This window comes from Diabrotica undecimpunctata, chromosome 1, assembly GCF_040954645.1.
Source record: "Diabrotica undecimpunctata isolate CICGRU chromosome 1, icDiaUnde3, whole genome shotgun sequence".
Lineage (NCBI taxonomy): Eukaryota > Metazoa > Arthropoda > Insecta > Coleoptera > Chrysomelidae > Diabrotica > Diabrotica undecimpunctata.
The window spans coordinates 19,252,942-19,263,968 of NC_092803.1; positions in this window are offsets into that span (position 1 = coordinate 19,252,942).

An 11,027-nucleotide genomic window follows, 5' to 3' on the forward strand; every position below is an offset into this window, starting at 1 on the left:
ATATATATATATATATATATATATATATATATATATATATATATATATATATATATATATATATATATATATATATATATATATATTACTAAGATATGCTTACTTTTATATTAACTTTTTATTTATTAAATTACTTTAATTAATTATCTAGGTGTCGCAAATCATACATAAAAAAAATAATCTCAGGGTGCCATTTTATTATACAAAAAAAAATAAATCAGCTTAGGTTATACTTATCTTTTCTCGTGGCTTTCAGTATCTCTTAGTTGTTCGTTATCGGGATAAAATAGGAAAAGGAAATAAATATAAATAACATAAATAAACAAATACCAATATCTTTTATTATCAAAAGAAATAATATGAAGATTTATCAAATAAATGCCATGGGCTTAACTGTCCCAATGAAAATTGTACCACATAAAATAATTTTAATTTACCAAATATTTATCAGTTTGTTTTTTTATAACATTGATAAAACAACATAAACAAGAAATTTGGATATTCGTAAAATAATTACACTTCATATGAAAATTTTGAAATATTGGAATCTTTGTTCATTTATGTTTTTTACTCAAAAAAATATAAAATTCTGAATATTATAAAAAGAAACTTTTTAAATTTATTAAGCAATATTACAACAATAAACAACAATTTGTAACTAAAATAATCCAGAATTACTTTAATCGTTTACAGCTTAATATTTTAAAACTTCAATTTAATCACTTTCAACGCCACACGAATTTAATGTATCGAAACTCCAAACAACAAACAAGGAGCAAATAAATTTTAGGTTCCCGCGTGACGTATATGCGCGGCCGAACCAAATTTAGCGACGATAATCGGCATACCGTTTCAAGGTTAGTAGATATTTAAGTAGGTTGTCTCGTAACTATAGACCAATCAAATGCTCGCTTTTTAAAGGCGGGAATACGTCACCCATACGACACTTTTAAAATTGCCATAAGCTTCAATGCTAATATAAGGTTCAAAAACTTAGGTTTTGCAATATATTTTGGGATTTTCTTGGGTATAGGGATGTTAAATGGTTCTTATATTAGTAATTATATCAATTTTTTTTTCTAAAATCAATAGTCTGATGACAAAAAATAGAATTGATTATAGTGATAATATTGTGTGTTTTAAATGGAGATAACAGTTTATTTCGCACAAAAACCAAAAAAAAAAACAGTAGAAAAAGTTCAAAAGTAAAAATACTAAATATGTAGGAACTTACTTATTATTTTTTTCCTGGAATTTGCAGCATTTTTATCATATCTAGTGGTAGGCAAAAAAAAACCAATAGGTAATATAAATAATTTATTATTAGATTAAAATACAAAAAATGATTAGTCCTTCAAGCACAAATCTTCAAGCTATATATACTTATCTCATCTAAAAAATATATCATTATTATAACGTACAAAACTACATATAATTGTTATGACAAACCTTGATATCACGGCTACGAAAACACACTTCACAAGTGTTTATGTACACAAATAACTAAATAATAAGTCTCTATAAATAATATTGTCCTTATACCTATACTTAAAAATAAAAACTAAACAATAACTAAACAAATAAACGAACTAATGATACTATAGAATAGAGACAACAACAAACGTGAACTTAAACTCAGACGTGCAGACAACTGTCAAATTTGACTTTGTCGTATGAGTGACGTAAGCATTCTGCCTTCCCCTCGCTTCGCCCACATAGTTACGAGACAACCTACTTAACATCTACTAACCTTGATACCGTTTAGTCTGTGTATCGTGCTGCGCGCGCAGCGGACCGATCATGTTTGAGTGGGAGAGAGACGCAAGGCATTCGCCGGTCCGGCGGGCCTCTCTCTCGTTCGGTGACTCACTGTAACAGACGTGAGCGGGCGTTACACTTTTTCATGAATGACTCCGAGCCACAACCTAATTTAAGACGTTGTCACGTCAAAAACCTTGTTTGTGACATTGGCTCCTCCAGGCAAACAACAGTTTTGATGTATTTTACCTCTTTGTAAAAATTTTTTATTTCATTTTTCTTGTAATTTTCTTCAATGCGCTTTATTTTATCATTCATATACTTTTGTTTCCGCTCCCTTAGGATTATCTTTACTTTTTTTCGTTGTTCGGCATACCTTTCTAGGTCGTCTTGTTTTGCGATCGTGTAAACTTTTTAATCTCAAATCTGATTTTTTTTTAACTCTGTTCTACATTCGTAATCGAACCAGTGGTTTTTTTCTAAATCTTTTTGTTCTTGGTATGTTCTTCGACGTTGCTTCCTTTATAGTGTTTGTCATGTTCAAGAACTTTTGTTGTGTATTACTCACAGTAGTACTATCTTGTTTGGCGTAGGTTTCTTGTATATCCTTTTGATAATCCTTCGCTACCTCAAATTTTCGCAGTTTTTCAAAATTAAATTTACGTTGTACTTTCTTTTTTCGTTTATACTTTTTAATTATTGCTTCTCTCATATTAATTCTAACCAAAAAATGATCTGAGTCTACGTCAGCTCCTCTGCATGTTTTCACATTTGTTATTAAATTGGCGAACTTCTCTTGTATTAAGATGTCTATTTGATTAGTTTCATTTGATCCCGGAATTTTCCACGTTCCTTTATATATTTTTTTTCTCCTGAAATGCGGACTCATTATTTTCATCCTGTTTTCAATTGCGAATGTAATCAATCTTTGGCCATTATCATTTGTATTCAAATGTTTACTTTCACCACTTTTATCTTCTCTTCCGACCTTTGCATTGGCGTCGCCTATAATAATTTTAATATCTTGTCTGGGCATTTCTTCAGACAATGACTCTAATTTTTCATAAAATTCATCTTTCACTTCTACTTTTTCTTTTGTTGGAGCATGTATATTTATCAGCGATACCATGTTCTCTTTTCCTTTAATTCTAATTGCACACATTCTGTCAAATTTTACTACGAATCCTTGTACCTGCTCCACGTCTTCATGTACCAGAAAACTCACTCCAAAATTCCTATTATCGCCTAAACTTGTATAAAACGTGTATGGGCTAATCTTTTCAATGTTGTTTCCAATTACATGTGTTTCCTGTATTGCTATTATGTGTATTTTATATTTTTTGAGTTATTCTATTAGGTTAATTAATGCTCCCTCCTCGTATACTCTTCGTACTCGTATGTTCTTATTTTTTATTTTGCTATTTATGTTCAAACTCATTTTCCTGTTCATCGCTAGGGTCCGTTGGCATAATGGGTCATCTTTTTCTTTTTCCACTACTATATGTCGTTTTTTGGGTCCATATTTCTAGAATTTTCTCGTTTGAAAGTACCGTTTCCGGCTCATACCCATTTTATGCCATCCACAGTTAGTTTTCTGTACCCCATCGTCACATTTTTACCTTCAGCTCTTAATTCCTTGCCTTTATTTACAATTTCCTGCCTCATGTGTCTTTCCTTTTCGGTCAGGTCATCGTTGATGAAGATCTTTTCTCCAGTAAGAAATCTGAGTTTGCTTTTTCCTTTAATTACCTTAATTTTTTCGCCATAATCCTTCATTTATACCAAACTTATATTGTTTTTAGCTTCATTGTAGATTCTATTTCGACATCCTCTTTTAGGTGCTTTTGTATAAAATCTTTTACGTTATTTTTTAAGAGTGTTTCGTCTGTTGCGTTTATTGGTAGACCCGTAATTACTATGTTATTTCTTTTCATGTTTTCCAATTTTTTCTACTTTGTTTTCAACCTGGGTTAATTTGTTTTTTGTTTCTTCCAATTCTTGATTTATCTTTATATTTTATTTTTACAGTGCTATCATCTCTTCTCTATATTCCTTATTTTCATTCCTGAAAATGAAAAAGTGTAAAAGTGGTTTCAGTTAAATTGGCTGAAACTTTGCAAGGTGTAGCTACAGAGGTTCAAAATGTCGGTTTTTAGTCCTTTTGAATAATACATATTTGTAAAATAGGTATACAGAGTTTTAGTACATACGTGTAACTGTGCAACAAACTTTAGGAAGTGATTCCGCATTAAACATAATGACTGTACTATATAAACGTATGCCAGCAAATGCTTCCTTTTCCGAGATATGAGGTGTTGAAATTTATTGCCCTGAAACTGGTTGAGATATGCAAATGAAATTTAGTGTATTAAAAATGTATTAAAAAAATAAAAAAAAATTATACAAATTAGATGGTTTATTTAACAAATTATTTATTTAAATATTGCATATACATCGAAACATCGAAATCCGTAAACAAGAACCATAGATGCAGTTAATAGATCCGTTTACCTCCATGACTCCAGCGAGTTTCAAAACCGGCTGATTTTGAGGACAATTTTGAAGCTTTGTGGATGATTTATTTGAAAGCCAATCTTTTTCGAATTTGGCACATTAAAACGTTATAAATAATCAAAGTTAAACAATTTTTTTATTCATCAAACAACAAATAGTATAAATATTGTACATTTCTGTAAATATATTTTGATAACTGAAAATGTCTTTTTATTTCAACTAAGACTTGTGATCCAACGTTTAGGAATCTTGTAAGTACCTACTTGCTTTTAATTTAAGAGATTATTAAATTATGAAACGTAAAAGAAACATATGAATCATTGAAAGTTGTTCTGAAGCTATTTTTAAAGTAATTACTATTTAAAAGGGAATAAGCCACAATTAAAGGTTAAAGTAAGTTTATTGACGTTTCAATTGAAACGTCACCTATGTAATACGGAATTAATAAAAAGATAACAAAATAATTTTAGTTGTAACTCGAATGTTGAAAAAAATCAAAAAGCTGGAAATGACATGCTGAAAGCAGAAACATACAAAAACCTAGTTTTTATTAATGATGTGGTAATATTACATTATACCAAAAATAGAAATGTCCAGTCCAGTGCTCTCTATGGGAAATTCAAAACAAAAGAGAGTGTGTTTCAAAATCTAAAACAGTCCTTAATGTTGAACCATCGAGCAAAAAGACAAAAGAGGAAATCTAATCGTTATGAAAAGGCGACCAAAAAAGACTAGCCGGTCACGGGAGGAATGAATCCTACTGCAACGCCCCTAACGAACATTTCCGAATTAGCGTTCTTAATTCTTAATTTGTTCATGTCACATTGTCACATGTCATCCTTTACTTTGACGGGAAGGTTGAAAAATTCTGGAAAAAACTGATGGATATAAAATAAGTTTGATAAAAAATGAAATAAAAATATTCATTTTCAGTTTTATTGTGTAGTAGTGTAGTTAGTTATTAATGTTGAATTTTAGATTTATGTAAAGTAATTATCAGTAGAATTTTAAAATATCAGTTACGAAATTTAAATGATTATGCTCAAATATGATAGCAAATTAAAGTAGCAGGAACATATCAGAAAGAAAAATCAAGAGCTTAAACTGAAATACTGAAACTGAAGTTATATTGGTTATTAGATAGAAGTTCACAACTTACAATCAAAAACAAGGTAATAGTTTACAAACAAATGCTCCAACCAGTATGGTCCTATGGTTTACAATTATGGAGCTGTACTAATGAGAGTAACTATGCTATCCTTCAAAGAGTCCAAAACCGAATACTAAGAAACATAGTAAATGCCCCATTGTATATCCGCAACAAAGACCTACATCGGGAACTTCGTATAACAACAATTAAATAAGAAATAAAGAAGATTGTCAAAGGTCACGAAAACTGACTCCACAACCATACAAACAGGGAAGTGTTAAAACTTTTAGATAATCAAGACCTAGTCCGCAGGCTCAAACCCACCAAACCTTTTGAACTTGTGTGATAGTGATCAATCTATAAATGTCACTGTCAGTTTAAATTCGGGCAGTTAGCCTAGCCACAACAGTGAAGTGTGCGACAATAATTATTAGATTCTAAGGTGAACCGTTGGGAATACCTAGGAAACTACAGTAGTAGATTAAGTTAAACATAAAATGCTGGTTAGTCTTAGGATTAGGTGCATTGTTAATGTAATAAATAATTAAAAAAAAAACTAAATTTTATTAATTACTACCTACAAATAATGGAAGAACACAATAAAGCAGAACAACATGATGGATTGATATAAAATATTTAATTAAAACTTAAATCTAACAGGTATAAAAATGTGAAATTTTTTTATTCATAAAAAATCCCTATTTCTTTTGTATATGAGTGATAGTTTTCACTGATTTTATTTTCACAATCTTGTAGTAATAACCTGATGTCAGAGGTACTTGGTTTTTGAAGTAAATTTTCAGATTTTGGAGTTTGTTTTTTCTTAGTACTAACAAACCTCACTTGTTTTTCATATTTCTTATTGCCAGGCTCATTGTAAACATCTTTTAATGTCTTACCTTCTTTTGCAATCAAACTTAGTATAGTGTCCATCATTTTTCCAACTTTCAATTTAACATCAGAAGTTAGTTTTTTTGAATAAATTAATTCATATATTATATCCAGCTTAACTTTAAGATCTTGGTTTTCATAATCTCCTTTTTTAATCATACTTTCGTTTACCACAGTATGGATAATACCATCAGTTTCTGTCTCAGTTTTTTGAATGGGTATTGATGGCTGGAAATTATTTCTAATAACTGCATGTATGTGTTTGCAGAAATTACTTTTAATAAAAAAATCCAGGCAAGTACAGGTAAATTCATGGATACAAGTCTTACATTCGTTGCAAAAAATATGACAACTTTTATTTATTTTTAAACACTCATTTACCTTTTGAACATGATACTCTGTATTATTTTGAACTGATTTTACTTTCCAGTTATTTTCATCTATTTTGCAGATGTCTTTCAATTCAATATCCTTACTTCTTACATGTGTTTTCTTTATTAAATTCATTCTATATGAGTTATTACCTTTGACTTTTTTTTTCAGTTTTTTTATTACTACATCACGTACCAAGTTTAAGAGAGCATACAAACAAGTGTCTACCCTTTTATTCTTTTTTCCTTGAAAATATACATGTTTCAGTGTTTGATGCAATGCTTCTAAGTACATATTTGTGTTAATGCCCAGTCCTTTTCTGTAACAATATGCCCATAAATGACAACGACCAGCATAGTAAGTTTGGAAGTATTGACCAAAAGCCTCAGTATCCTCACAAGCAAATAATTCAGATAATACAAAATTTAGCAATTCTTGAAAATCGGCAGGATCAGTTGACTGTAATAACAAACGCAAGTACTTATACACTTTTGCTTTCATCACTTGATCACCTTTAATTTTATTCAAGTTCTTACGCCAATTTCTATTGATGTGCCAAGCACAAAGGAGGAGATTATCTGGTTTACTCATAATATTAGTCCACGCATTAAAAAATTCTAGAGCATCATCAGACATAAACACTTTACATTTGATGTCACCAGTTTGTTCTTTAATAGAATTTAAAAAATGTGTTAAGACATTGGTATCTGCCCTGTTTGAAAGCAAGAAAGCAGTAGGCACCCCTTCTCCAAATTCATCCACAACCATAAGTGTTGTTAATAAGAAATCATAACTTGTAGTTCCATGCGTTGAGTCCACACATATTTTGTCTGAGCCAAACAGTTTCAATTGTTTTTCTTGAAATTTCGTCATGAATATTAATGCGAAATCATTTATGTTGAATACATTAGGGAGATTATCTGAGCCTTGCTCTTTGTAAAATATAATTGAAAATTCATCTTTTAGGGATCTTAATTGTTCAACCCATAAACGAATGCTTATGACATCATTCTGATGTAGCTGAACATATTCTTTTAAAGAAAAGTCCCTGGTTATATTTCTCAAGTCTTGGCGATCTAAAAGACTGAGTCGTCCAAGGGATTCTTCAGAGTAAATCCCATTACGAATATCATCTAGGATTTTTTGGAATGACACACCTTCAGAGATTTTTCCTTAAAATAAAAAAATGCAAAGTTAATACATTACATTAGAAAAAAATGAGACATACCTGCTATTTGTTTTCTTTCAGTTTTAGTCAAATTTATATGGGTTAAATTACAATTATGGCCAAATGAGGCGTATACAAAGTGGCCTTTAACTGATTTCCATTACATATTAAATCCAAAGTTGAAGGACAAGTAACATCTAACTTAGAAAAACCCTGAGATTTTAAAAATTTCTGTCTATTGTTTTGAGACGTAGACATATATCTGCTTGCTTTAAATGACCTATGACAAACATAGTATGTCTTTTCTATTTTGCTAGTTATTTTTTTACCAGTGGTTTTTACATAAGAGCATTTCATGTTTTTCTCAATAGTCTCTTTCCATGTTCTAAAATCTAAAAAAACATTTCGTTAGTTCATATAATTAGCTATTAATAAATAACACTAACCTGCATAGTTTTCGAATTCCTTTTCTTCCTTAAACAGCTCAAGTTTGTGATCTGTAATTAAGTGATTTCTGTATTCGGAGTATGTGGAGAGAATCAGAAAGCAAGAGGTACACACTAAAGATTTTTTTCGACTTGTAGCCGGTTCTGCTCCATGTAAGAGTTTAATATGTTTATTCAAATTAGAAATTGTGCTAAACGTTTTATCACAATATTTACAAAGGTTTCTTGTCACTGCTTTTGTTTCCATTATAAATATAATATATTATAATACAAACACAAAACCTCGAAGTAGCCGAAAATAAAATCCAGGATATAAAATTCACAGTACGAATAATTATAAAACAATAAAAGAGTACATTAGATATAAAAGTATAAAGGTAAAAATAAAATGCAGGATATAAAATTCACAGTACGAACAATTATAAAACAATAAAAGAGTACATTAGATATAAAAGTTCTAGGTTATTTTCAAAATTCAAATTCAAAATAAAACCGAACTTGTCAATAATGAGTTTGATATATTTCCGCTTGGTGCGCCACAGTAGAAATCATTCCTCCCGCGACCGGCTTGTCAAAAAAGTGGCCTCTGATGGCGGACATATCCGGAAATGCGAATGCGCCAAATTTAAATTTTCCGACACTTATTAACAGTAGCTATAAAATAGTTTTCAGAATGTGTCTTAGACGAGAAAATTTTAATTAAATATTAAGGATAACAGTCTAAAATGTGAAACAATTGTTAAAAATCTTCAATATAAATAAGATTTCATGTGACAGTTGGGACACATAATAACATAACCCAACTAAATTTGATTTCTTAAACAAGGAAAAACTCTCTTTCCTTGTTTAATTTGGCCTCTCAAGATGGCACTTCCTGTCTAACAATATTTTTGCCCCCACTACCTTTACATTCCCTCTTTTGTCTTTTTGCTCGATGTGTTGAACCCATCGAGCAAAAAGACAAAAGAGAGAATGTAAAGGTAGTGGGGGCAAAAATATTGTTAGACAGGAAATGCCATCTTGAGAGGCCACATTAAACAAGGAAAGAGAGACTCTTTCCTTGTTTAAGAAATCAAATTTAGTTGGGTTATGTTATTGTTGATGTTATTGTTTGTCCCAACTGTCACATGAAAGAGTATTAGTATTTTCTATTAAAGTTTTTTAACAATTGTTTCACATTTTAGACTATTATTGTTATTATTTACTTAAAACTTTATTATGTTCTAGTGTTAAAAAAAGTGTATTATGTATTAATATTATGTAATATTAATATTATGTAATATAACAAATAAATAGATAAATTAGAACCCCTACACCACTGTATGATTATTGTAAAGTGTCATGAAATTTAAATTTGGCGCATTCGCATTTCCGGATATGTCCGCCATCAGAGGCCACTTTTTTGGTCTCCTTTTCATAACGATTAGATTCCCTCTTTTGTCTTTTTGCTCGATGGTTGAACCAAACAATCGGCCATATGAATCATTTGTTTGCGAAATCAACTCGAACGTTAATAACCAAAAGTTCAAGTAGAAGATAATGTCGCCTTAGAAAAAGTTGTACGAGACGCTAATTTAGATAGCAGGGGAACAATATTTAATAGATCAGTCCAAATTCTAGCATATGCAGACGACGTGGACATTATAACAAGAACTAGGGCGAGAACTGCGGAAATCCTAACCGAGCTAGTAGCAGCAGCAGAACGAATGGGGTTACAGATAAATCAAAATAAAACCAAATTCATGGCCACTAACACAAACACAAGAGCTGGAAATGTTGACACAAATTTAATCATCAATGACCAAAACTTCGAAGCAGTCAAAGAGTTCATATATCTAGGGACATCGGTTAACCCCAATAATAACACATCTGAGGAAATAAAAAGGCGAATAATAATTGCAAACAGTAGAAAGCTTGAGAAGGTCGAGGCCCTCTAAGGGCTGTAGCACCAAGATGATGATGATGATCAAGTAGAAGATTTTAGGACACAAACTATCAGTAAAGGTAGATAAGGGCCTGATGTAAGTGTTCTACCAGAGCATTTATACAATTCCCATTTTTTAAATAAAAAGTTAATGCCGCCTGATTATTAATCACTGGACCAGGTAGTAATAAACTGAATGCATGCCAATTTAGGATCAAAACAAAAACTGTTGATGAAAAGTTTTATGTAGTGACTGCAAAACAAATACTTTTAAGTATTAAAGTCTCAGAATATATTGGTCTATTTAAGATACTACCATTAACAAAAAGTCTTAAGAATGAACTTGACAAAATGTGTAACCAAGATATAGACTGGTGCGATGGTACTGTAATTGTGCCCAAGAAAAATGAGTACGTATGCATTTGTGCAGATTTGTCGCACCTAAACAAAAATATTGAATGGGAAAAGTATCCAATTCCTTATATTGATTTGACCTTGAGACAATTAGAAGGTGCTACTGTGGCCAGTACTCTTAGCGTCAGAATCCATATCAGTAAAAACATTTATCACACTTTTTGGTCGCTATAGATTCTATTTGGGTTGACATCAGCACCAGAGATTTTTTATATACAAGTTAGGCCTATGTCAAACAGGACTACTTTGAATTTAATAATCAAATATACACAAATAACCATGCAGGACTTATAATGGGTAATTTTCTAAGCCTATTGCTATCAGATATTTTTATGGATTATCTAGAAACAAAGGTTTCAAAACATCCGGTATTCAAACCATCTTATAAAC